The sequence below is a fragment of the Pseudophryne corroboree genome, chromosome 2 (assembly GCF_028390025.1).
Source record: "Pseudophryne corroboree isolate aPseCor3 chromosome 2, aPseCor3.hap2, whole genome shotgun sequence".
Lineage (NCBI taxonomy): Eukaryota > Metazoa > Chordata > Amphibia > Anura > Myobatrachidae > Pseudophryne > Pseudophryne corroboree.
This window is the reverse complement of record NC_086445.1, coordinates 571,346,814-571,370,909: the sequence shown is the minus strand read 5'-3', so window position 1 is coordinate 571,370,909 and position 24,096 is coordinate 571,346,814. Positions and strand designations below refer to the sequence as shown.

At 47.1% G+C, this 24,096-nt stretch overlaps 1 protein-coding gene across 2 annotated transcripts in view; it reads right to left on the bottom strand.

The window, feature by feature from the left end:
- TRAPPC3 (trafficking protein particle complex subunit 3) overlaps positions 1-24,096 on the bottom strand; it is a 110,221-nt gene that overhangs the window by 36,942 nt on the left and 49,183 nt on the right. The gene's annotated exons all lie outside the window — the stretch shown is intronic.

Genomic DNA, 24,096 nt, shown 5'->3' with positions numbered 1-24,096 from the left:
GGAAGAAACTTCCAGGGCTTGTGGTCAAGCATGGAAACGTCACTTCACATAAATATCCTGGAACTAAGGGCCATTTACAATGCCCTAAGTCAGGCAAGGCCTCTGCTTCAGGGTCAGCCGGTGTTGATCCAGTCGGACAACATCACGGCAGTCGCCCACGTAAACAGACAGGGCGGCACAAGAAGCAGGAGGGCAATGACGGAAGTTGCAAGGATTCTTCGCTGGGCGGAAAATCATGTGATAGCACTGTCAGCAGTGTTCATTCCGGGAGTGGACAACTGGGAAGCAGACTTCCTCAGCAGACACGACCTCCACCCGGGGGAGTGGGGACTTCACCCAGAAGTCTTCCACATGATTGTGAACCGTTGGGAAAAAACAAAGGTGGACATGATGGCGTCCCGCCTCAACAAAAAACTGGACAGATATTGCGCCAGGTCAAGGGACCCTCAGGCAATAGCTGTGGACGCTCTGGTAACACCGTGGGTGTACCAGTCAGTGTATGTGTTCCCTCCTCTGCCTCTCATACCCAAGGTACTGAGAATCATAAGAAGGAGAGGAGTAAGGACTATACTCGTGGCTCCGGATTGGCCAAGAAGGACTTGGTACCCGGAACTTCAAGAGATGCTCACGGAAGACCCGTGGCCTCTACCTCTAAGAAAGGACCTGCTCCAGCAGGGACCCTGTCTGTTCCAAGACTTACCGCGGCTGCGTTTGACGGCATGGCGGTTGAACGCCGGATCCTGAAGGAAAAAGGCATTCCGGATGAAGTCATCCCTACCCTGATCAAAGCCAGGAAGGATGTAACTGTGCAACATTATCACCGTATTTGGCGTAAATATGTTGCGTGGTGTGAGGCCAGGAAGGCCCCTACAGAGGAATTTCAACTGGGTCGTTTCCTGCATTTCCTGCAAACAGGACTGTCTATGGGCCTAAAATTAGGGTCCATTAAGGTTCAAATTTCGGCCCTGTCGATATTCTTCCAAAAAGAACTAGCTTCAGTTCCTGAAGTTCAGACGTTTGTCAAGGGGGTACTGCATATACAGCCTCCTTTTGTGCCTCCAGTGGCACCTTGGGATCTCAATGTAGTTTTGGGGTTCCTAAAATCACATTGGTTTGAACCACTCACCACTGTGGACTTAAAATATCTCACATGGAAAGTGGTAATGCTGTTAGCCCTGGCTTCAGCCAGGCGTGTCTCAGAATTGGCGGCTTTATCCTATAAAAGCCCTTACCTAATTTTTCATACGGATAGGGCAGAATTGAGGACTCGTCCTCAATTTCTCCCTAAGGTGATTTTAGCGTTTCACTTAAACCAGCCTATTGTGGTACCTGCGGCTACTAGGGACTTGGAGGATTCCAAGTTGCTGGACGTAGTCAGGGCCCTGAAAATATATGTTTCCAGGACGGCTGGAGTCAGAAAATCTGACTCGCTGTTTATCCTGTATGCACCCAACAAGCTGGGTGCTCCTGCTTCTAAGCAGACTATTGCTCGTTGGATTTGTAGTACAATTCAGCTTGCACATTCTGTGGCAGGCCTGCCACAGCCAAAATCTGTAAAAGCCCATTCCACACGGAAAGTGGGCTCATCTTGGGCGGCTGCCCGAGGGGTCTCGGCTTTACAACTTTGCCGAGCAGCTACTTGGTCAGGGGCAAACACGTTTGCTAAATTCTACAAATTTGATACCCTGGCTGAGGAGGACCTGGAGTTCTCTCATTCGGTGCTGCAGAGTCATCCGCACTCTCCCGCCCGTTTGGGAGCTTTGGTATAATCCCCATGGTCCTTTCGGAGTCCCCAGCATCCACTAGGACGTCAGAGAAAATAAGAATTTACTTACCGATAATTCTATTTCTCATAGTCCGTAGTGGATGCTGGGCGCCCATCCCAAGTGCGGATTGTCTGCAATACTTGTACATAGTTATTGTTACAAAAATCGGGTTATTATTGTTGTGAGCCATCTTTTCAGAGGCTCCTCTGTTATCATGCTGTTAACTGGGTTCAGATCACAAGTTATACGGTGTGATTGGTGTGGCTGGTATGAGTCTTACCCGGGATTCAAAATCCTTCCTTATTGTGTACGCTCGTCCGGGCACAGTATCCTAACTGAGGCTTGGAGGAGGGTCATAGGGGGAGGAGCCAGTGCACACCAGGTAGTCCTAAAGCTTTTACTTTTGTACCCAGTCTCCTGCGGAGCCGCTATTCCCCATGGTCCTTTCGGAGTCCCCAGCATCCACTACGGACTATGAGAAATAGAATTATCGGTAAGTAAATTCTTATTTTTTCAAAGCCAGCTTGTGACATGGCAGGTAGGAGCTGATTGGCTGGTACTTTATCACCGTCCACTTTATCTCCGTTCAAGGCATAGTAAACAGACCCCTAAGGGCCTAATTCAGATCTGATCGCAGCAGCAAAGTTTTTCTCTAAAGGGCAAAACCATGTACACTGCAGGTGGGGCAGATGTAACGTGCAGAGAGAGTTAAGGCATGTACACACGGTAAGATCTTTTCTTCCGATTCTGACTATATAGTCAGAATCGGAAGAAAAGATAGTGCAGATCGCAAGGTGACAGTCACCTTGCGATCCCGATCCGATGCCGATGCGCGGTCGGCATCGGCCGAAAAAATAGGCTGTGCAGGCAAGTCAATCCTGACTATCTCTATAGAAGAGATAGTCAGGATTGACACTTAGCCAAAATCGCACAGAACCAGGATCGCAAGCACACTCATTATGTGCTTGCGATACTGGCTAAGTGCCGACCCGGCCCCCCGTCGCACAGTGAGAATCGGATAAGTCCGAATCTCACCGTGTGTACACACCCTTAGATTTGGGTGGGGTATTTTGTTTCTGTCCATGGTAAATACTGGCTGCTTTATTTTAACACTGCAATTTATTTTAACACTGCAAGGGGGCGCTCTCCCCGCTCTGCAACTCTGCTGTTGTTGCCGACTGCCACTGTCTGGTCCCTCCGGCTCCCTCCCTCCTCTCTCCTCCCTGCTGCTCCTGTGGCAGTGGTGCTAACAGCTGGCAGTGATGGCTCTTCAGTCTCCAATCCACCCCGCTGATCTCCCATGTAAGTACCGCACTCCCCCATCTCTCCCCTTCCTTCCTATGGACATACATGTAAGAGTCACTACTACTTTACTGTTGGCATTATGTTTGGCACTACTACTGTGGGCATTATGTATAAGGGGTACTACTACTGTCGGCATTATGTGTGGCACTACTAATGTGGCCAGTGTGTGTAAGGGGCACTACTACTGTGGGCGTTATGTGCATAAGAGACACTTCTATGTGACATACCGTTAATATGGGGCACTACTGTGTTTTGTAACGTGAGTAAGGGACACTACTCTGTGGTTCAATATGAATCAGAGGCACTACAAGTGGTGTAATGTGAATACGATTGTGGTACTGTGCTATGCAGTTAGGTATTTTACTCACGGCATTTCAAGGTTTTTTCTTCGTTCTGGTGATCGTAATGTGATTGACAGGAAGTGGGTGTTTCTGGGCGGAAACAGGCCGTTTTATGGGAGTGTTTGAAAAAACGCTACCGTTTCTGGGAAAAACGCGGGAGTGGCTGGAGAAACGGAGGAGTGTCTGAGCGAACGCTGGGTGCGTTTGCGACGTCAAACCAGGAACGACAAGCACTGAACTTATCGCACTGGAAGAGTAAGTCTCGAGCTACTCAGAAACTGCACAGAGAAGTCTTTTCGCAATATTGCGAATCTTTCGTTCGCAATTTTGATAAGCTAAGATTCACTACCAGTAGGCGGCGGCTTAGCGTGTGCAATGCTGCTAAAAGCAGCTTGCGAGCGAACAACTCGGAATGAGGGCCCTGGTTTTGCCCAACTGCTAACAAAGTTCCTGCTGCGATCAACTCAGAATTACCCCCAAAGTCCGTCCTATACTGTCTCCCATTAGAAGCCAGGTATTACTGTTTTGATGAATTAAGTCCTTGCCTTTCCTGTGGTGATGGACCAAAGCCAAGCACCCAAGCACTTTTGTTATGTTAAAGGCAGGGGCGTAGCCAGAACTTTGTGGGCCCCATAGCAACATTTTGAAGGGGCCCCCGTCCCAAGGCTTCTAGAGAGACACTTCTCTGCAACAGTTGCAAATTTTATGTCCTATAATAGTGCCCTAGTTAATTTTCTGAACCATAGTAGATCTTTATTTAATGTTATGCCCCATAGTAGTGCCTTAGTTCCTTTTATGAATCGCAGTAGTGCTTAAGTTCACCCTATGTCACATTTCAGAGCTGCCAGTACACATTATGCCGCACAGTACCCCCAATTCACATTATGATATATAGTGGTCCCTGTTCATATTGTGCCACATTACAGTGCCCCGGTTCATATTATATAACATTGAAATGACCATCAGTTCATTTTATACCACATTAGAGTGAACAAGTCCAGGGGCATACCTAGATATATTGCAGGCCCCAAGGAAAAGTTTGAAAGGACCCCTACGTACCACCCAATGGCGAAAAATGTATATTACACATGTAACTGTGACAGGGAAGGTGGGCCCCTCTCAGCTCTGGGCCCCATAGCAGCTGCACTGCCTGCACCTATGGTAGCTACGCCCTTGGTTAAAGGCAGAAAAGGAACTTCTTTCCTCAAAGGGCAGCTAATGCTTGCATCTGGGGGGTAATTCTGAGATGATCGCAGCAGGAACTTGGGGGGTAATTCCAAGTTGATTGCAGCAGCAAATTTTTTAGCAGTTGGGCAAAACCATGTGCACTGCAGGGGAGGCAGATATGACATGTGCAGAGAGAGTTAGATTTGGGTGGGTTATTTTATTTCTGTGCAGGGTAAATACTGGCTGCTTTATTTTTACACTGCAAATTAGATTGCAGATTGAACACACCCCACCCAAATCTACCTCTCTCTGCACATGTTAAATTTGCCTACCCTGCAGTGCACATGGGCCCTCATTCCGAGTTGATCGTTCGCAAGGCGAATTTAGCAGAGTTGCTCACGCTAAGCCTACGCCTACTGGGAGTGTATCTTAGCTTCTTAAAATTGCGACCGATGTATTCGCAATATTGCGATTACAAACTACTTAGCAGTTTCAGAGTAGCTTCAGACTTACTCTGCCTGTGCGATCAGTTCAGTGCTTGTCGTTCCTGGTTTGACGACATAAACACACCCAGCGTTCGCCCAGACACTCCCCCGTTTCTCCGGCCACTCCTGCGTTTTTTCCGGAAACGGTAGCGTTTTTATCCACACGCCCCTAAAACGCCGTGTTTCCGCCCAGTAACACCCATTTCCTGTCAATCACACTACGATCGCCGGAGCGAAGAAAAAGCCGTGAGTAAAAATACTATCTTCATTGTAAAATTACTTGGCGCAGTCGCAGTGCGATTATTGCGCATGCGTACTAAGCGGAATTTCACTGCGATGCAATGAAAATTACCGAGCGAACGACTCGGAATGAGGGCCATGGTTTTGGCCAACTGCTAAAAAATTTCTTGCTGCGATCAACTTGGAATTACCCCCTTGGTTAGCAGTTGGGCAAAACCATGTGCCATGCAGGGGGGGCAGATATAACATGTGCAGAGAGAGTTAGATTTGGGTGGGTTATTTTGTTTCTGTGCAGGGTAAATACTGGCTGCTTTATCTTTACACTGCAATTTAGATTGCAGATTGAACACACCCCACCCAAATCTACCTCTCTCTGCACATGTTATATCTGCCCCTCCTGCAGTGCACATGGTTTTGCCCATCTGCTAACAAATTTGATGCTGCGATTAACTCAGAATTAGGCCCCTAGTTCTGGACAAGGCATTTCCCCCCAAAAAGTCAGAAACTCAAGAATCCTTAGTTTTTGCTTCTGCTTCCCAGGCCTGCAACAAGAGCGTACAGTGTGCCAGAGTCACTGAAGACAAAATCCTAGCTGAGGCAGTCATGCAGAGATGTGTCCCCCGTATACTGTATGCCATCACCACATGCATGTATTTAACCAAAATATGCCCCCCAGTCTGATTACTTTTCTGCCACCTTGCTCAACCAAGCAAAGGCTAGAATGTGTTTGAGAAAAGCTGCAGCCACAACATATATAGACTTGGGGGTATATTTACTAAGATTCGTAATTTTTGTTGGGAGATTAAACACGAATGACATCGATAGTGTTAATTTGCAACTTTTGGGGTTTTTTTTTAACGTATCATTTACTATGCTGTCGTATTCTGCATTTTCGTATTTTCCGATGTCGATGTGATTCGTATTGTCGGGCAGTGTTTTACTGGAGTGATTAGTAAAACACTGCCTGACAAAACACAATGAATCCTGGCCGGATCTGTGAGATCTGTGCAGGGCTTCATTGTGTATATTATGAGAAGAAAAGAAAGTTAAAAATCCCCCCAAAAAATTTGCGTGGGGTCTTCCCCCTCCTATGTATAACCAGCCTCGGGCTCTTTGAGCCGGTCCTGGTTGTAAAAATACAGGGGGGAAAATGACTGGGGTCCCCCCCTATTTAAACAACCAGCACCGGGCTCTGCACCTGGTCCAAAAAATACGGGGCCCGTTTTTCCCCTGCATGCTGGTACTTGCGGTTCTCCAAGTACCAGCTTGCGGGGGAGGCTTGCTGGGACTTGTAGTTCTGCTACAAAAAACAATATTCTTTTTTTACACACAAGGCTATCAGCCTCCCATCTGCCGCCCTTGGATGGGGGGGACAGCCTCGGGCTTCACCCCTGGCCCTTGGGTGGCTGGAGGGAGGGGACCCCTTGATTTAAGGGGTCCCCACTCCTCCAGGGTACCCCGGCCAGGGGTGACTAGCTGGTGATTTAATGCCAGGGCTGTAGGGACCAGTATAAAAGTGTCCCCCGGCTGTGGCATTATCTCTCTGACTAGTGGAGCCCGGTGCTGGTGTTAAAAATACGGGGGACCCCTACGTCTTTTGTCCCCCGTATTTTTTGCACCAGGACCAGGCCCAGAGCCCGGTGCTGTTTTTTTAAATATGGGGGGACCCCAGTCATTTTTCCCCCTGTATTTTTACAACCAGGACCGGCTCAAAGAGCCCGAGGCTGGTTATGCTTAGGAGGGGGGACCCCACGCAATTTTTTTTCTTTTTTTAACCATTGAGGTTTTCTCAGCTCTTTGCATAGTAAGTCACCGAACCAAGGGGAGGATAGAAAGGAGACTGGTTTCTCATTTTAGTGCACGTCACGTTTGATCCATAAGAAATGGTACAGCACAACTGAGCATTACAATTCTGCTGGTATTTAAATTTTTGGTATAAGATTAAAAAAAAAGAAAAACAATGAATGTCAGCATGGTCAACAAAGACATTATGACCATTTTAACAGTCGCATGTTGAGATCATGAATTTTTACATTATCAAAAGGAAAGCTAGCTGCAGAGAAACTTAAAATTGGCAATATGCCATTCACCACACAAAGTGGCAAGGAAAGGCTAAGACCTTGGCCTTTATTTATGACTGGTGGTTCTGCCTCTTATGATGATGAACTATAAGCCCTTCTCCCTGTAGATATGTCAAAAGCAGTCCACGTCAAAGTAGCAGATTTTGGCCTAGCACTTCAGAACATGCGTGGAGATAAGGCCACGGAATATGCAGGAACACTGGCCTATATGGCACCAGAGGTGAGGAATAGAGGGTTATAATTAGAGATGAGCGGGTTCGGTTTCTCTGAATCCGAACCCGCCCGAACTTCATGTTTTTTTACACGGGTCCGAGCGACTCGGATCTTCCCGCCTTGCTCGGTTAACCCGAGCGCGCCCGAACGTCATCATCACGCTGTCGGATTCTCGTGAGACTCGGATTCTATATAAGGAGCCGCGCGTCGCGGCCATTTTCACACGTGCATTGAGATTGATAGGGAGAGGACGTGGCTGGCGTCCTCACCGTTTAGAAATTAAAATAGATAGGAGAGTGAGAGTGAGACACTTCATTTACTTACTGGAGCTTAGGAGGAGTTATACTAGTGACTGATGACCAGTGACCTGACCACCAGTGCAGTTTTATAATTTATTATTATTTAATAATCCGTTCTGTTCTTGTTCTCTGCCTGAAAAAAACGATACACAGTGACTCAGTCACACTCACATACCATATCTGTGCTCAGCCCAGTGTGCTGCATCATCTATGTATAATATCTGACTGTGCTCACACAGCTTAATTGTGGGGGAGACTGGGGAGCAGTTATAGGTTATAGCAGGAGCCAGGAGTACATATTAAACAGTGCACACTTTTGCTGCCAGAGTGCCACTGCCAGTGTGACTGACCACTGACCACTGTGACCAGTGACCTGACCACACTGACCACCAGTATAGTATATTGTGATTGAATGTCTGCCTGAAAAAGTACACTCGTCGTGTGACTTGTGTGGTGTTTTTTTATTCTATAAAAATTAAAAAACTCATTCTGCTGACAGACAGTGTCCACTCCAGCAGGTCCGTCATTATATAATATATACCTGTCCGGCTGCAGTAGTGATATATATATATTTTTTATATCATTATTTATCATCCAGTCTACTAGCAGCAGACACAGTACGGTAGTTCACGGCTGTAGCTACCTCTGTGTCGGCACTCGGCAGTCCATCCATAATTGTATACCACCTACCCGTGTTTTTTTTTTCTTTCTTCTTTATACATACTACATCTCATTATCATCCAGTCTATATTAGCAGCAGACACAGTACAGTACGGTAGTCCACGGCTGTAGCTACCTCTGTGTCGGCACTCGGCAGTCCATCCATAATTGTATACCACCTACCCGTGGTTTTTTTTTTCTTTCTTCTTTATACATACTACATCTCATTATCAACCAGTCTATATTAGCAGCAGACACAGTACGGTAGTTCACGGCTGTAGCTACCTCTGTGTCGGCACTCGGCAGTCCATCCATAATTGTATACCACCTACCCGTGGTTTTTTCTTTCTTTCTTCTTTATACATACATACTACATCTCATTATCATCCAGTCTATATTAGCAGCAGACACAGTACAGTACGGTAGTCCACGGCTGTAGCTACCTCTGTGTCGGCACTCGGCAGTCCATCCATAATTGTATACCACCTACCCGTGGTTTTTTTTTCTTTCTTCTTTATACATACTACATCTCATTATCATCCAGTCTATATTAGCAGCAGACACAGTACAGTACGGTAGTCCACGGCTGTAGCTACCTCTGTGTCGGCACTCGGCAGTCCATCCATACTTGTATACCACCTACCCGTGGTTTTTTTTTCTTTCTTCTTTATACATACTACATCTCATTATCAACCAGTCTATATTAGCAGCAGACACAGTACAGTACGGTAGTCCACGGCTGTAGCTACCTCTGTGTCGGCACTCGGCAGTCCATCCATAATTGTATACCACCTACCCGTGGTTTTTTTTTTCTTTCTTCTTTATACATACTACATCTCATTATCATCCAGTCTATATTAGCAGCAGACACAGTACAGTACGGTAGTCCACGGCTGTAGCTACCTCTGTGTCGGCACTCGGCAGTCCATCCATAATTGTATACCACCTACCCGTGGTTTTTTTTTCTTTCTTCTTTATACATACTACATCTCATTATCATCCAGTCTATATTAGCAGCAGACACAGTACAGTACGGTAGTCCACGGCTGTAGCTACCTCTGTGTCGGCACTCGGCAGTCCATCCATAATTGTATACCACCTACCCGTGGTTTTTTTTTTCTTTCTTCTTTATACATACTACATCTCATTATCATCCAGTCTATATTAGCAGCAGACACAGTACAGTACGGTAGTCCACGGCTGTAGCTACCTCTGTGTCGGCACTCGGCAGTCCATCCATAATTGTATACCACCTACCCGTGGTTTTTTTTTTTCTTTCTTCTTTATACATACTACATCTCATTATCATCCAGTCTATATTAGCAGCAGACACAGTACAGTACAGTAGTCCACGGCTGTAGCTACCTCTGTGTCGGCACTCGGCAGTCCATCCATAATTGTATACCACCTACCCGTGGTTTTTTTTTTCTTTCTTCTTTATACATACTACATCTCATTATCAACCAGTCTATATTAGCAGCAGACACAGTACAGTACGGTAGTCCACGGCTGTAGCTACCTCTGTGTCGGCACTCGGCAGTCCATCCATAAGTATACTAGTATCCATCCATCTCCATTGTTTACCTGAGGTGCCTTTTAGTTGTGCCTATTAAAATATGGAGAACAAAAATGTAGAGGTTCCAAAATTAGGGAAAGATCAAGATCCACTTCCACCTCGTGCTGAAGCTGCTGCCACTAGTCATGGCCGAGACGATGAAATGCCAGCAACGTCGTCTGCCAAGGCCGATGCCCAATGTCATAGTACAGAGCATGTCAAATCCAAAACACCAAATATCAGTAAAAAAAGGACTCCAAAACCTAAAATAAAATTGTCGGAGGAGAAGCGTAAACTTGCCAATATGCCATTTACCACACGGAGTGGCAAGGAACGGCTGAGGCCCTGGCCTATGTTCATGGCTAGTGGTTCAGCTTCACATGAGGATGGAAGCACTCAGCCTCTCGCTAGAAAAAAGAAAAGACTCAAGCTGGCAAAAGCACCGCAAAGAACTGTGCGTTCTTCGAAATCCCAAATCCACAAGGAGAGTCCAATTGTGTCGGTTGCGATGCCTGACCTTCCCAACACTGGACGTGAAGAGCATGCGCCTTCCACCATTTGCACGCCCCCTGCAAGTGCTGGAAGGAGCACCCGCAGTCCAGTTCCTGATAGTCAGATTGAAGATGTCAGTGTTGAAGTACACCAGGATGAGGAGGATATGGGTGTTGCTGGGGCTGGGGAGGAAATTGACCAGGAGGATTCTGATGGTGAGGTGGTTTGTTTAAGTCAGGCACCCGGGGAGACACCTGTTGTCTGTGGGAGGAATATGGCCGTTGACATGCCTGGTGAAAATACCAAAAAAATCAGCTCTTCAGTGTGGAGGTATTTCAACAGAAAAGCGGACAACAGGTGTCAAGCCGTGTGTTGCCTTTGTCAAGCTGTAATAAGTAGGGGTAAGGACGTTAACCACCTCGGAACATCCTCCCTTATACGTCACCTGCAGCGCATTCATAATAAGTCAGTGACAAGTTCAAAAACTTTGGGCGACAGCGGAAGCAGTCCACTGACCAGTAAATCCCTTCCTCTTGTAACCAAGCTCACGCAAACCACCCCACCAACTCCCTCAGTGTCAATTTCCTCCTTCCCCAGGAATGCCAATAGTCCTGCAGGCCATGTCACTGGCAATTCTGACGAGTCCTCTCCTGCCTGGGATTCCTCCGATGCATCCTTGCGTGTAACGCCTACTGCTGCTGGCGCTGCTGTTGTTGCTGCTGGGAGTCGATGGTCATACCAGAGGGGAAGTCGTAAGCCCACTTGTACTACTTCCAGTAAGCAATTGACTGTCCAACAGTCCTTTGCGAGGAAGATGAAATATCACAGCAGTCATCCTGCTGCAAAGCGGATAACTGAGGCCTTGACAACTATGTTGGTGTTAGACGTGCGTCCGGTATCCGCCGTTAGTTCACAGGGAACTAGACAATTTATTGAGGCAGTGTGCCCCCGTTACCAAATACCATCTAGGTTCCACTTCTCTAGGCAGGCGATACCGAGAATGTACACGGACGTCAGAAAAAGACTCACCAGTGTCCTAAAAAATGCAGTTGTACCCAATGTCCACTTAACCACGGACATGTGGACAAGTGGAGCAGGGCAGGGTCAGGACTATATGACTGTGACAGCCCACTGGGTAGATGTATGGACTCCCGCCGCAAGAACAGCAGCGGCGGCACCAGTAGCAGCATCTCGCAAACGCCAACTCTTTCCTAGGCAGGCTACGCTTTGTATCACCGCTTTCCAGAATACGCACACAGCTGAAAACCTCTTACGGCAACTGAGGAAGATCATCGCGGAATGGCTTACCCCAATTGGACTCTCCTGTGGATTTGTGGCATCGGACAACGCCAGCAATATTGTGTGTGCATTAAATATGGGCAAATTCCAGCACGTCCCATGTTTTGCACATACCTTGAATTTGGTGGTGCAGAATTTTTTAAAAAACGACAGGGGCGTGCAAGAGATGCTGTCGGTGGCCAGAAGAATTGCGGGACACTTTCGGCGTACAGGCACCACGTACAGAAGACTGAAGCACCACCAAAAACTACTGAACCTGCCCTGCCATCATCTGAAGCAAGAAGTGGTAACGAGGTGGAATTCAACCCTCTATATGCTTCAGAGGTTGGAGGAGCAGCAAAAGGCCATTCAAGCCTATACAATTGAGCACGATATAGGAGGTGGAATGCACCTGTCTCAAGCGCAGTGGAGAATGATTTCAACGTTGTGCAAGGTTCTGATGCCCTTTGAACTTGCCACACGTGAAGTCAGTTCAGACACTGCCAGCCTGAGTCAGGTCATTCCCCTCATCAGGCTTTTGCAGAAGAAGCTGGAGACATTGAAGGAGGAGCTAACACGGAGCGATTCCGCTAGGCATGTGGGACTTGTGGATGGAGCCCTTAATTCGCTTAACAAGGATTCACGGGTGGTCAATCTGTTGAAATCAGAGCACTACATTTTGGCCACCGTGCTCGATCCTAGATTTAAAGCCTACCTTGGAACTCTCTTTCCGGCAGACACAAGTCTGCTGGGGTTGAAAGACCTGCTGGTGAGAAAATTGTCAAGTCAAGCGGAACGCGACCTGTCAACATCTCCTCCTTCACATTCTCCCGCAACTGGGGGTGCGAGGAAAAGGCTCAGAATTCCGAGCCCACCCGCTGGCGGTGATGCAGGGCAGTCTGGAGCGACTGCTGATGCTGACATCTGGTCCGGACTGAAGGACCTGACAACGATTACGGACATGTCGTCTACTGTCACTGCATATGATTCTCTCACCATTGAAAGAATGGTGGAGGATTATATGAGTGACCGCATCCAAGTAGGCACGTCACACAGTCCGTACTTATACTGGCAGGAAAAAGAGTCAATTTGGAGGCCCTTGCACAAACTGGCTTTATTCTACCTAAGTTGCCCTCCCACAAGTGTGTACTCCGAAAGAGTGTTTAGTGCCGCCGCTCACCTTGTCAGCAATCGGCGTACGAGGTTACATCCAGAAAATGTGGAGAAGATGATGTTCATTAAAATAAATTATAATCAATTCCTCCGTGGAGACATTGACCAGCAGCAATTGCCTCCACAAAGTACACAGGGAGCTGAGATGGTGGATTCCAGTGGGGACGAATTGATAATCTGTGAGGAGGGGGATGTACACGGTGATATATCGGAGGATGATGATGAGGTGGACATCTTGCCTCTGTAGAGCCAGTTTGTGCAAGGAGAGATTAATTGCTTCTTTTTTGGTGGGGGTCCAAACCAACCCGTCATTTCAGTCACAGTCGTGTGGCAGACCCTGTCACTGAAATGATGGGTTGGTTAAAGTGTGCATGTCCTGTTTATACAACATAAGGGTGGGTGGGAGGGCCCAAGGACAATTCCATCTTGCACCTCTTTTTTCTTTAATTTTTCTTTGCGTCATGTGCTGTTTGGGGAGGGTTTTTTGGAAGGGACATCCTGCGTGACACTGCAGTGCCACTCCTAGATGGGCCCGGTGTTTGTGTCGGCCACTAGGGTCGCTTATCTTACTCACACAGCTACCTCATTGCACCTCTTTTTTTCTTTGCGTCATGTGCTGTTTGGGGAGGGTTTTTTGGAAGGGACATCCTGCGTGACACTGCAGTGACACTCCTAGATGGGCCCGGTGTTTGTGTCGGCCACTAGGGTCGCTTATCTTACTCACACAGCTACCTCATTGCGCCTCTTTTTTTCTTTGCGTCATGTGCTGTTTGGGGAGGGTTTTTTGGAAGGGACATCCTGCGTGACACTGCAGTGACACTCCTAGATGGGCCCGGTGTTTGTGTCGGCCACTAGGGTCGCTTAGCTTAGTCATCCAGCGACCTAGGTGCAAATTTTAGGACTAAAAATAATATTGTGAGGTGTGAGGTATTCAGAATAGACTGAAAATGAGTGTAAATTATGGTTTTTGAGGTTAATAATACTTTGGGATCAAAATGACCCCCAAATTCTATGATTTAAGCTGTTTTTTAGTGTTTTTTGAAAAAAACACCCGAATCCAAAACACACCCGAATCCGACAAAAAAAATTCGGTGAGGTTTTGCCAAAACGCGGTCGAACCCAAAACACGGCCGCGGAACCGAACCCAAAACCAAAACACAAAACCCGAAAAATTTCCGGCGCTCATCTCTAGATAATAGTCTTCAGTTATTTGATTAGCTTTCTTTTAAATGGCAAGTACAGATCTAAAGATAATTATCACATCATGATCAGAGTGATGCCAGCACAAGCTATCTTTAGTTATCTTAGAAAATTACTTTTTCTGTATCACAAGCAGATTTAATGAAGCGTGAGGTGACACTGGATCCTTTCATTATGAGCGGTGGCATGGTAGCAGAGGGAAAACATTGCTAGTTTGTTACTTACACCTCTAAGACTGCAAGAAAAAAAGCAAACAAGGTTTTCCTTCCTGGATATACCGTGGTGTATTAGGGGCTAATTCAGACCTGATCGTAGATGTGCTAAATTTAGCACAGCTACGATCAGTCACACTGACATGCGGGGGGACGCCCAGCACATGGTTAGCCCGCCATGCATGCCAGTCCCTTCCCCATCGCACAAGTACAAAAGCATTGCACAGCAGTGATGCTTTTGTACTTCAGGAGTAGCTCCCAGCAAACGCAGCTCCCAGCAAACGCAGCTCCTGCGCGTTGGCAGGGAGCTACTCGTTGCTGCCCAGGTCGTGGCGGCTGTGTGTGACATCATGCATCGACCCAGGAACCCGTTTACGCTGCCATTGACCTGGTATTCAACCCGGGAATAACACTGCTTTATTTCCGGGTTGAATTGCCGGGTCAAGCGACCCGGGATTTCCAACATGGCGCTATCACACCGCATGCTGACCCGTGTCGACCCGGCAATGGGGGTAATTCTGAGTTGATCGCAGCAGAAATTCTGATAGCAACTGGGCAAAACCATGTGCACTGCAGGGGAGGCAGATATAACATGTGCAGAGAGAGTTAGATTGGGTGTGGTGAGTTCAATCTGCAATCTAAATTGCAGTGTAAAAATAAAGCAGCCAGTATTTACTAGAGATGAGCGCCTGAAATTTTTCGGGTTTTGTGTTTTGGTTTTGGGTTCGGTTCCGCGGCCGTGTTTTGGGATCGAACGCGTTTTGGCAAAACCTCACCGAATTATTTTTGTCGGATTCGGGTGTGTTTTGGATTCGGGTGTTTTTTTCCAAAAACACTAAAAAACAGCTTAAATCATAGAATTTGGGGGTCATTTTGATCCCAAAGTATTATTAACCTCAAAAACCATAATTTACACTCATTTTCAGTCTATTCTGAATACCTCACACCTCACAATATTATTTTTAGTCCTAAAATTTGCACCGAGGTCGCTGTGTGAGTAAGATAAGCGACCCTAGTGGCCGACACAAACACCGGGCCCATCTAGGAGTGTCACTGCAGTGTCACGCAGGATGTCCCTTCCAAAAAACCCTCCCCAAACAGCACATGACGCAAAGAAAAAAAGAGGCGCAATGAGGTAGCTGTGTGAGTAAGATTAGCGACCCTAGTGGCCGACACAAACACCGGGCCCATCTAGGAGTGGCACTGCAGTGTCACGCAGGATGGCCCTTCCAAAAAACCCTCCCCAAACAGCACATGACGCAAAGAAAAAAAGAGGCGCAATGAGGTAGCTGACTGTGTGAGTAAGATTAGCGACCCTAGTGGCCGACACAAACACCGGGCACATCTAGGAGTGGCACTGCAGTGTCACGCAGGATGTCCCTTCCAAAAAACCCTCCCCAAACAGCACATGACGCAAAGAAAAAAAGAGGCGCAATGAGGTAGCTGTGTGAGTAAGATTAGCGACCCTAGTGGCCGACACAAACACCGGGCACATCTAGGAGTGGCACTGCAGTGTCACGCAGGATGTCCCTTCCAAAAAACCCTCCCCAAACAGCACATGACGCAAAGAAAAAAAGAGGCGCAATGAGGTAGCTGTGTGAGTAAGATTAGCGACCCTAGTGGCCGACACAAACACCGGGCCCATCTAGGAGTGGCACTGCAGTGTCACGCAGGATGTCCCTTCCAAAAAACCCTCCCCAATCAGCACATGATGCAAAGAAAAAGAAAAGAAAAAAGAGGTGCAAGATGGAATTATCCTTGGGCCCTCCCACCCACCCTTATGTTGTATAAACAAAACAGGACATGCACACTTTAACCAACCCATCATTTCAGTGACAGGGTCTGCCACACGACTGTGACTGATATGACGGGTTGGTTTGGACCCCCCCCCAAAAAAGAAGCAATTAATCTCTCCTTGCACAAACTGGCTCTACAGAGGCAAGATGTCCACCTCATCTTCACCCTCCGATATATCACCGTGTACATCCCCCTCCTCACAGATTATCAATTCGTCCCCACTGGAATCCACCATCTCAGCTCCCTGTGTACTTTGTGGAGGCAATTGCTGCTGGTCAATGTCTCCGCGGAGGAATTGATTATAATTCATTTTAATGAACATCATCTTCTCCACATTTTCTGGATGTAACCTCGTACGCCGATTGCTGACAAGGTGAGCGGCGGCACTAAACACTCTTTCGGAGTACACACTTGTGGGAGGGCAACTTAGGTAGAATAAAGCCAGTTTGTGCAAGGGCCTCCAAATTGCCTCTTTTTCCTGCCAGTATAAGTACGGACTGTGTGACGTGCCTACTTGGATGCGGTCACTCATATAATCCTCCACCATTCTATCAATGTTGAGAGAATCATATGCAGTGACAGTAGACGACATGTCCGTAATCGTTGTCAGGTCCTTCAGTCCGGACCAGATGTCAGCATCAGCAGTCGCTCCAGACTGCCCTGCATCACCGCCAGCGGGTGGGCTCGGAATTCTGAGCCTTTTCCTCGCACCCCCAGTTGCGGGAGAATGTGAAGGAGGAGATGTTGACAGGTCGCGTTCCGCTTGACTTGACAATTTTGTCACCAGCAGGTCTTTCAACCCCAGCAGACCTGTGTCTGCCGGAAAGAGAGATCCAAGGTAGGCTTTAAATCTAGGATCGAGCACGGTGGCCAAAATGTAGTGCTCTGATTTCAACAGATTGACCACCCGTGAATCCTTGTTAAGCGAATTAAGGGCTGCATCCACAAGTTCCACATGCCTAGCGGAATCGCTCCGTGTTAGCTCCTCCTTCAATGCCTCCAGCTTCTTCTGCAAAAGCCTGATGAGGGGAATGACCTGACTCAGGCTGGCAGTGTCTGAACTGACTTCACGTGTGGCAAGTTCAAAGGGCATCAGAACCTTGCACAACGTTGAAATCATTCTCCACTGCACTTGAGACAGGTGCATTCCACCTACTATATCGTGCTCAATTGTATAGGCTTGAATGGCCTTTTGCTGCTCCTCCAACCTCTGAAGCATATAGAGGGTTGAATTCCACCTCGTTACCACTTCTTGCTTCAGATGATGGCAGGGCAGGTTCAGTAGTTTTTGGTGGTGCTCCAGTTTTCTGTACGTGGTGCCTGTACGCCGAAAGTGTCCCGCAATTCTTCTGGCCACCGACAGCATCTCTTGCACGCCCCTGTCGTTTTTTAAAAAATTCTGCACCACCAAATTCAAGGTATGTGCAAAACATGGGACGTGCTGGAATTGGCCCAGATTTAATGCACACACAATATTGCTGGCGTTGTCCGATGCCACAAATCCACAGGAGAGTCCAATTGGGGTAAGCCATTCCGCGATGATCTTCCTCAGTTGCCGTAAGAGGTTTTCAGCTGTGTGCGTATTCTGGAAAGCGGTGATACAAAGCGTAGCCTGCCTAGGAAAGAGTTGGCGTTTGCGAGATGCTGCTACTGGTGCCGCCGCTGCTGTTCTTGCGGCGGGAGTCCATACATCTACCCAGTGGGCTGTCACAGTCATATAGTCCTGACCCTGCCCTGCTCCACTTGTCCACATGTCCGTGGTTAAGTGGACATTGGGTACAGCTGCATTTTTTAGGACACTGGTGACTCTTTTTCTGAGGTCTGTGTACATTTTCGGTATCGCCTGCCTAGAGAAATGGAACCTAGATGGTATTTGGTACCGGGGACACAGTACCTCCAACAAGTCTCTAGTTGGCTCTGCAGTAATGATGGATACCGGAACCACGTTTCTCACCACCCAGGATGCCAAGGCCTCAGTTATCCGCTTTGCAGTAGGATGACTGCTGTGATATTTCATCTTCCTCGCAAAGGACTGTTGAACAGTCAATTGCTTACTGGAAGTAGTACAAGTGGGCTTACGACTTCCCCTCTGGGATGACCATCGACTCCCAGCGGCAACAACAGCAGCGCCAGCAGCAGTAGGCGTTACACGCAAGGATGCATCGGAGGAATCCCAGGCAGGAGAGGACTCGTCAGACTTGCCAGTGACATGGCCTGCAGGACTATTGGCATTCCTGGGGAAGGAGGAAATTGACACTGAGGGAGTTGGTGGGGTGGTTTGCGTGAGCTTGGTTACAAGAGGAAGGGATTTACTGGTCAGTGGACTGCTTCCGCTGTCACCCAAAGTTTTTGAACTTGTCACTGACTTATTATGAATGCGCTGCAGGTGACGTATAAGGGAGGATGTTCCGAGGTGGTTAACGTCCTTACCCCTACTTATTACAGCTTGACAAAGGGAACACACGGCTTGACACCTGTTGTCCGCATTTCTGGTGAAATACCTCCACACCGAAGAGCTGATTTTTTTGGTATTTTCACCTGGCATGTCAACGGCCATATTCCTCCCACGGACAACAGGTGTCTCCCCGGGTGCCTGACTTAAACAAACCACCTCACCATCAGAATCCTCCTGGTCAATTTCCTCCCCAGCGCCAGCAACACCCATATCCTCCTCATCCTGGTGTACTTCAACACTGACATCTTCAATCTGACTATCAGGAACTGGACTGCGGGTGCTCCTTCCAGCACTTGCAGGGGGCGTGCAAATGGTGGAAGGCGCATGCTCTTCACGTCCAGTGTTGGGAAGGTCAGGCATCGCAACCGACACAATTGGACTCTCCTTGTGGATTTGGGATTTCAAAGAACGCACAGTTCTTTGCGGTGCTTTTGCCAGCTTGAGTCTTTTCAGTTTTCTAGCGAGAGGCTGAGTGCTTCCATCCTCATGTGAAGCTGAACCACTAGCCATGAACATAGGCCAGGGCCTCAGCCGTTCCTTGCCACTCCGTGTGGTAAATGGCATATTGGCAAGTTTACGCTTCTCCTCCGACAATTTTATTTTAGGTTTTGGAGTCCTTTTTTTTCTGATATTTGGTGTTTTGGATTTGACATGCTCTGTACTATGACATTGGGCATCGGCCTTGGCAGACGACGTTGCTGGCATTTCATCGTCTCGGCCATGACTAGTGGCAGCAGCTTCAGCACGAGGTGGAAGTGGATCTTGATCTTTCCCTAATTTTGGAACCTCAACTTTTTTGTTCTCCATATTTTATAGGCAGAACTAAAAGGCACCTCAGGTAAACAATGGAGATGGATGGATTGGATACTAGTATACAATTATGGACGGACTGCCACGGTTAGGTGGTATAAAAAAACCACGGTTAGGTGGTATATAATACAATTATGGATGGACGGACTGCCTGCCGAGTGCCGACACAGAGGTAGCCACAGCCGTGAACTACCGCACTGTACACTGGTTGATAAAGAGATAGTAGTATACTCGTAACAACTAGTATGACGACGGTATAAAGAATGAAAAAAAAACCACGGTTAGGTGGTATATATTATAATACAATTATGGTTGGACGGACTGCCTGCCGAGTGCCGACACAGAGGTAGCCACAGCCGTGAACTACCGCACTGTACACTGGTTGATAAAGAGATAGTAGTATACTCGTAACAACTAGTATGACGACGGTATAAAGAATGAAAAAAAAACCACGGTTAGGTGGTATATATTATAATACAATTATGGTTGGACGGACTGCCTGCCGAGTGCCGACACAGAGGTAGCCACAGCCGTGAACTACCGCACTGTACACTGGTTGATAAAGAGATAGTAGTATACTCGTAACAACTAGTATGACGACGGTATAAAGAATGAAAAAGAAACCACGGTTAGGTGGTATATATTATAATACAATTATGGTTGGACGGACTGCCTGCCGAGTGCCGACACAGAGGTAGCCACAGCCGTGAACTACCGCACTGTACACTGGTTGATAAAGAGATAGTAGTATACTCGTAACAACTAGTATGACGACGGTATAAAGAATGAAAAAAAAACCACGGTTAGGTGGTATATATTATAATACAATTATGGATGGACGGACTGCCTGCCGAGTGCCGACACAGAGGTAGCCACAGCCGTGAACTACCGCACTGTACACTGGTTGATAAAGAGATAGTAGTATACTCGTAACAACTAGTATGACGACGGTATAAAGAATGAAAAAAAAACCACGGTTAGGTGGTATATATTATAATACAATTATGGTTGGACGGACTGCCTGCCGAGTGCCGACACAGAGGTAGCCACAGCCGTGAACTACCGCACTGTACACTGGTTGATAAAGAGATAGTAGTATACTCGTAACAACTAGTATGACGACGGTATAAAGAATGAAAAAAAAACCACGGTTAGGTGGTATATAATACAATTATGGTTGGACGGACTGCCTGCCGAGTGCCGACACAGAGGTAGCCACAGCCGTGAACTACCGCACTGTACACTGGTTGATAAAGAGATAGTAGTATACTCGTAACAACTAGTATGACGACGGTATAAAGAATGAAAAAAAAACCACGGTTAGGTGGTATATATTATAATACAATTATGGTTGGACGGACTGCCTGCCGAGTGCCGACACAGAGGTAGCCACAGCCGTGAACTACCGCACTGTACACTGGTTGATAAAGAGATAGTAGTATACTCGTAACAACTAGTATGACGACGGTATAAAGAATGAAAAAAAAACCACGGTTAGGTGGTATATATTATAATACAATTATGGATGGACGGACTGCCTGCCGAGTGCCGACACAGAGGTAGCCACAGCCGTGAACTACCGCACTGTACACTGGTTGATAAAGAGATAGTAGTATACTCGTAACAACTAGTATGACGACGGTATAAAGAATGAAAAAATAACCACGGTTAGGTGGTATATAATACAATTATGGTTGGACGGACTGCCTGCCGAGTGCCGACACAGAGGTAGCCACAGCCGTGAACTACCGCACTGCACACTGGTTGATAAAGAGATAGTAGTATACTCGTAACAACTAGTATGACGACGGTATAAAGAATGAAAAAAAAACCACGGTTAGGTGGTATATATTATAATACAATTATGGATGGACGGACTGCCTGCCGAGTGCCGACACAGAGGTAGCCACAGCCGTGAACTACCGCACTGTACTGTGTCTGCTGCTAATATAGACTGGTTGATAAAGAGATAGTATACAATACTACTAATATACTGGTGGTCAGGCACTGGTCACCACTAGTCACACTGGCAGTGGCACTCCTGCAGCAAAAGTGTGCACTGTTTAATTTTAATATAATATTATTTATCATGTACTCCTGGCTCCTGCTATAACAACCTGCAGTGCTCCCCAGTCTCCCCCACAATTATAAGCTTTATATACAATACATTGATGTGCAGCACACTGGGCTGAGCAGTGCACACAGACTGAGTCACTGTGTGACTGTGTATCGTTTTTTTCAGGCAGAGAACGGATATATTAAATAAAACAAACAACTGCACTGTCTCTGGTGGTCACTGGTCACTGTGGTCGTCAGTCACTAAACTCTGTCTGCACTCTCTTCTAATCTACAGTATCACAGCAATCTCTCTCTCTCTCTCTCTCTCTCTTCTAAATCTAATCTAAATGGAGAGGACGCCAGCCACGTCCTCTCCCTATCAATCTCAATGCACGTGTGAAAATGGCGGCGACGCGCGGCTCCTTATATAGAATCCGAGTCTCGCGAGAATCCGACAGCGTCATGATGACGTTCGGGCGCGCTCGGGTTAACCGAGCAAGGCGGGAAGATCCGAGTCGCTCGGACCCGTGAAAAAAAAAGTGAAGTTCGTGCGGGTTCGGATTCAAAGAAACCGAACCCGCTCATCTCTAGTATTTACCCTACACAGAAATAAAATAACCCACCCAAATCTAACTCTCTCTGCAAATGTTATATCTGCCACACCTGCAGTGCACATGGTTTTGCCCAGTTGCTAACAGAATTCCTGCTGCGATCAACTTGGAATTACCCCCAATATGCCAGATCAATACCGGGTTATTTGTGCAGTGTGAAAGGGGTATGAAAAGATTAGTTCAGAAGATTAGTTCATCATTTCACTCACTGGCTCTGAGACTGAAAGGAGTGAATGGATTCAGAACTAGTCTTGACTATTACAGATAGAGTAGGTATTTCTAATACTAGCTCATTGTAGGCAGAGGTGTAGACCTTGTGGTTCTAGGCCGGTCCTAGACCTTGTGACATCCAGGGCGAAAGTTTCCTTTGGCGCCACCCCCCACCCATAGTTTAAACATAGTGCGCAGCAAAAAATAGGAGTGTTGCTTCATAGGGAAGGGGCGTGGACACAGTTATTCCCCCTGTAGTTATGGACCCAGTAGCTGTGCCCCCTGTAGATTTGCCCCCAGTAGATGTGCCCCCTGTAGCTGTGCCCGGAGTAGTTGTGCCCCCTGTATCTGTGCCCAGAGTAATTGTGCCCCCTGGTTTGTGCCCCCTGGTAGCGCTGCTTACAAACACTAATGAAAAAAAAAATGCTCACCTGCCCCGCTCCTGCTTCCCGACTGCTGCTGCTCCGTCTACGCTGTCCCTCTGAGTCTGGCCGCGCCTCCGCCCATCTGATATCATGACATCAGACGCCTGTGCGTGTGACATGTGAAGTCACACGCAAGTCATGGAGCATAGGGGAGGAGGGAGAGATGCAGCTCGGGCTTCCAGCTGTCAGTGACTGACAGTTGCGGCTGCGAGCTGCTTGCGGCCAGGCGGAGGTTTCGGCGGAGTCAAGCTGCAGCACCCTGTACTGTCTTGGGCGCCTGGAGCTCTAGCTCTACTGGAACCACCCTCCCTACGCCCCTGATTGTAGGAGTTATAGTCTTGTTCAAATGATCAGATATGTTTAATATGTGAGATTTTTTATTTATTTAAGAAAAACAATAACTTATATAGCAACCTTATAGTGACATGTTTATCTCTGCAATATTAATCCCATTGTTGGTACTAATTTTCACTTCATAATATGCAAGTGAAAGACCCAAATTTAGAGTAATGTAATAAGTCACTTTTTCTGCTTTTAAAATACAGTACTTAAAAGAAAAAATGTCCCTTTGCCCCAATGTAACAGACCTTAGAGAGAGATAAAGTGGAGATGTTGCAAAGTAACCAATCAGCTTCTGTCATTTATCTTCAACAGTATATAAAGCGACAGTTCATAGTACATATCCCCCTATGTCTTGTGTGCAGTAATCAGACACTACAGGATAGCATGCAGCACTCAGCACTGTGTCTTTAGCTGATTGGGAGTGTAGCTTGTGAGCTAATATACTGGGGGAGTGAATCATGCCAATGGAGTTAAGGATTAGCTCAATACAATACATATGCCTGAGCACAGCAGTGCCACACATGGTAGCTTAGAAGTACTGTACTGACTCGTTATGGCTGTATGTGTCATTGAGTCAGAGAGCTGATCAGTGATCTGTATGAATCAGTGCACTGCTGAACTACTTGCAAGGAGAATGACTCATGAGTCATCATAGCTCAGGATCAGCTCCATACAATGCATATGTTTGAGCACAGCAGTGCCACACATGGTAGTTTAGAGGTACTGTACTGACTCATTATGGCTGTATGAATCATTGAGTCAGAGAGCTGATCAGTGATCTGTATGAATCAGTGAACTGCTGAACTACTTGCAAGGAGAGTGACTCATGAGTTGTCAGGACAATGTAGCTCAATCAGCTCCACAGAGTCCACTCCATGGGCAATATTTACTAATATTCATGTTTGAGTCGGTTTGTGTAGT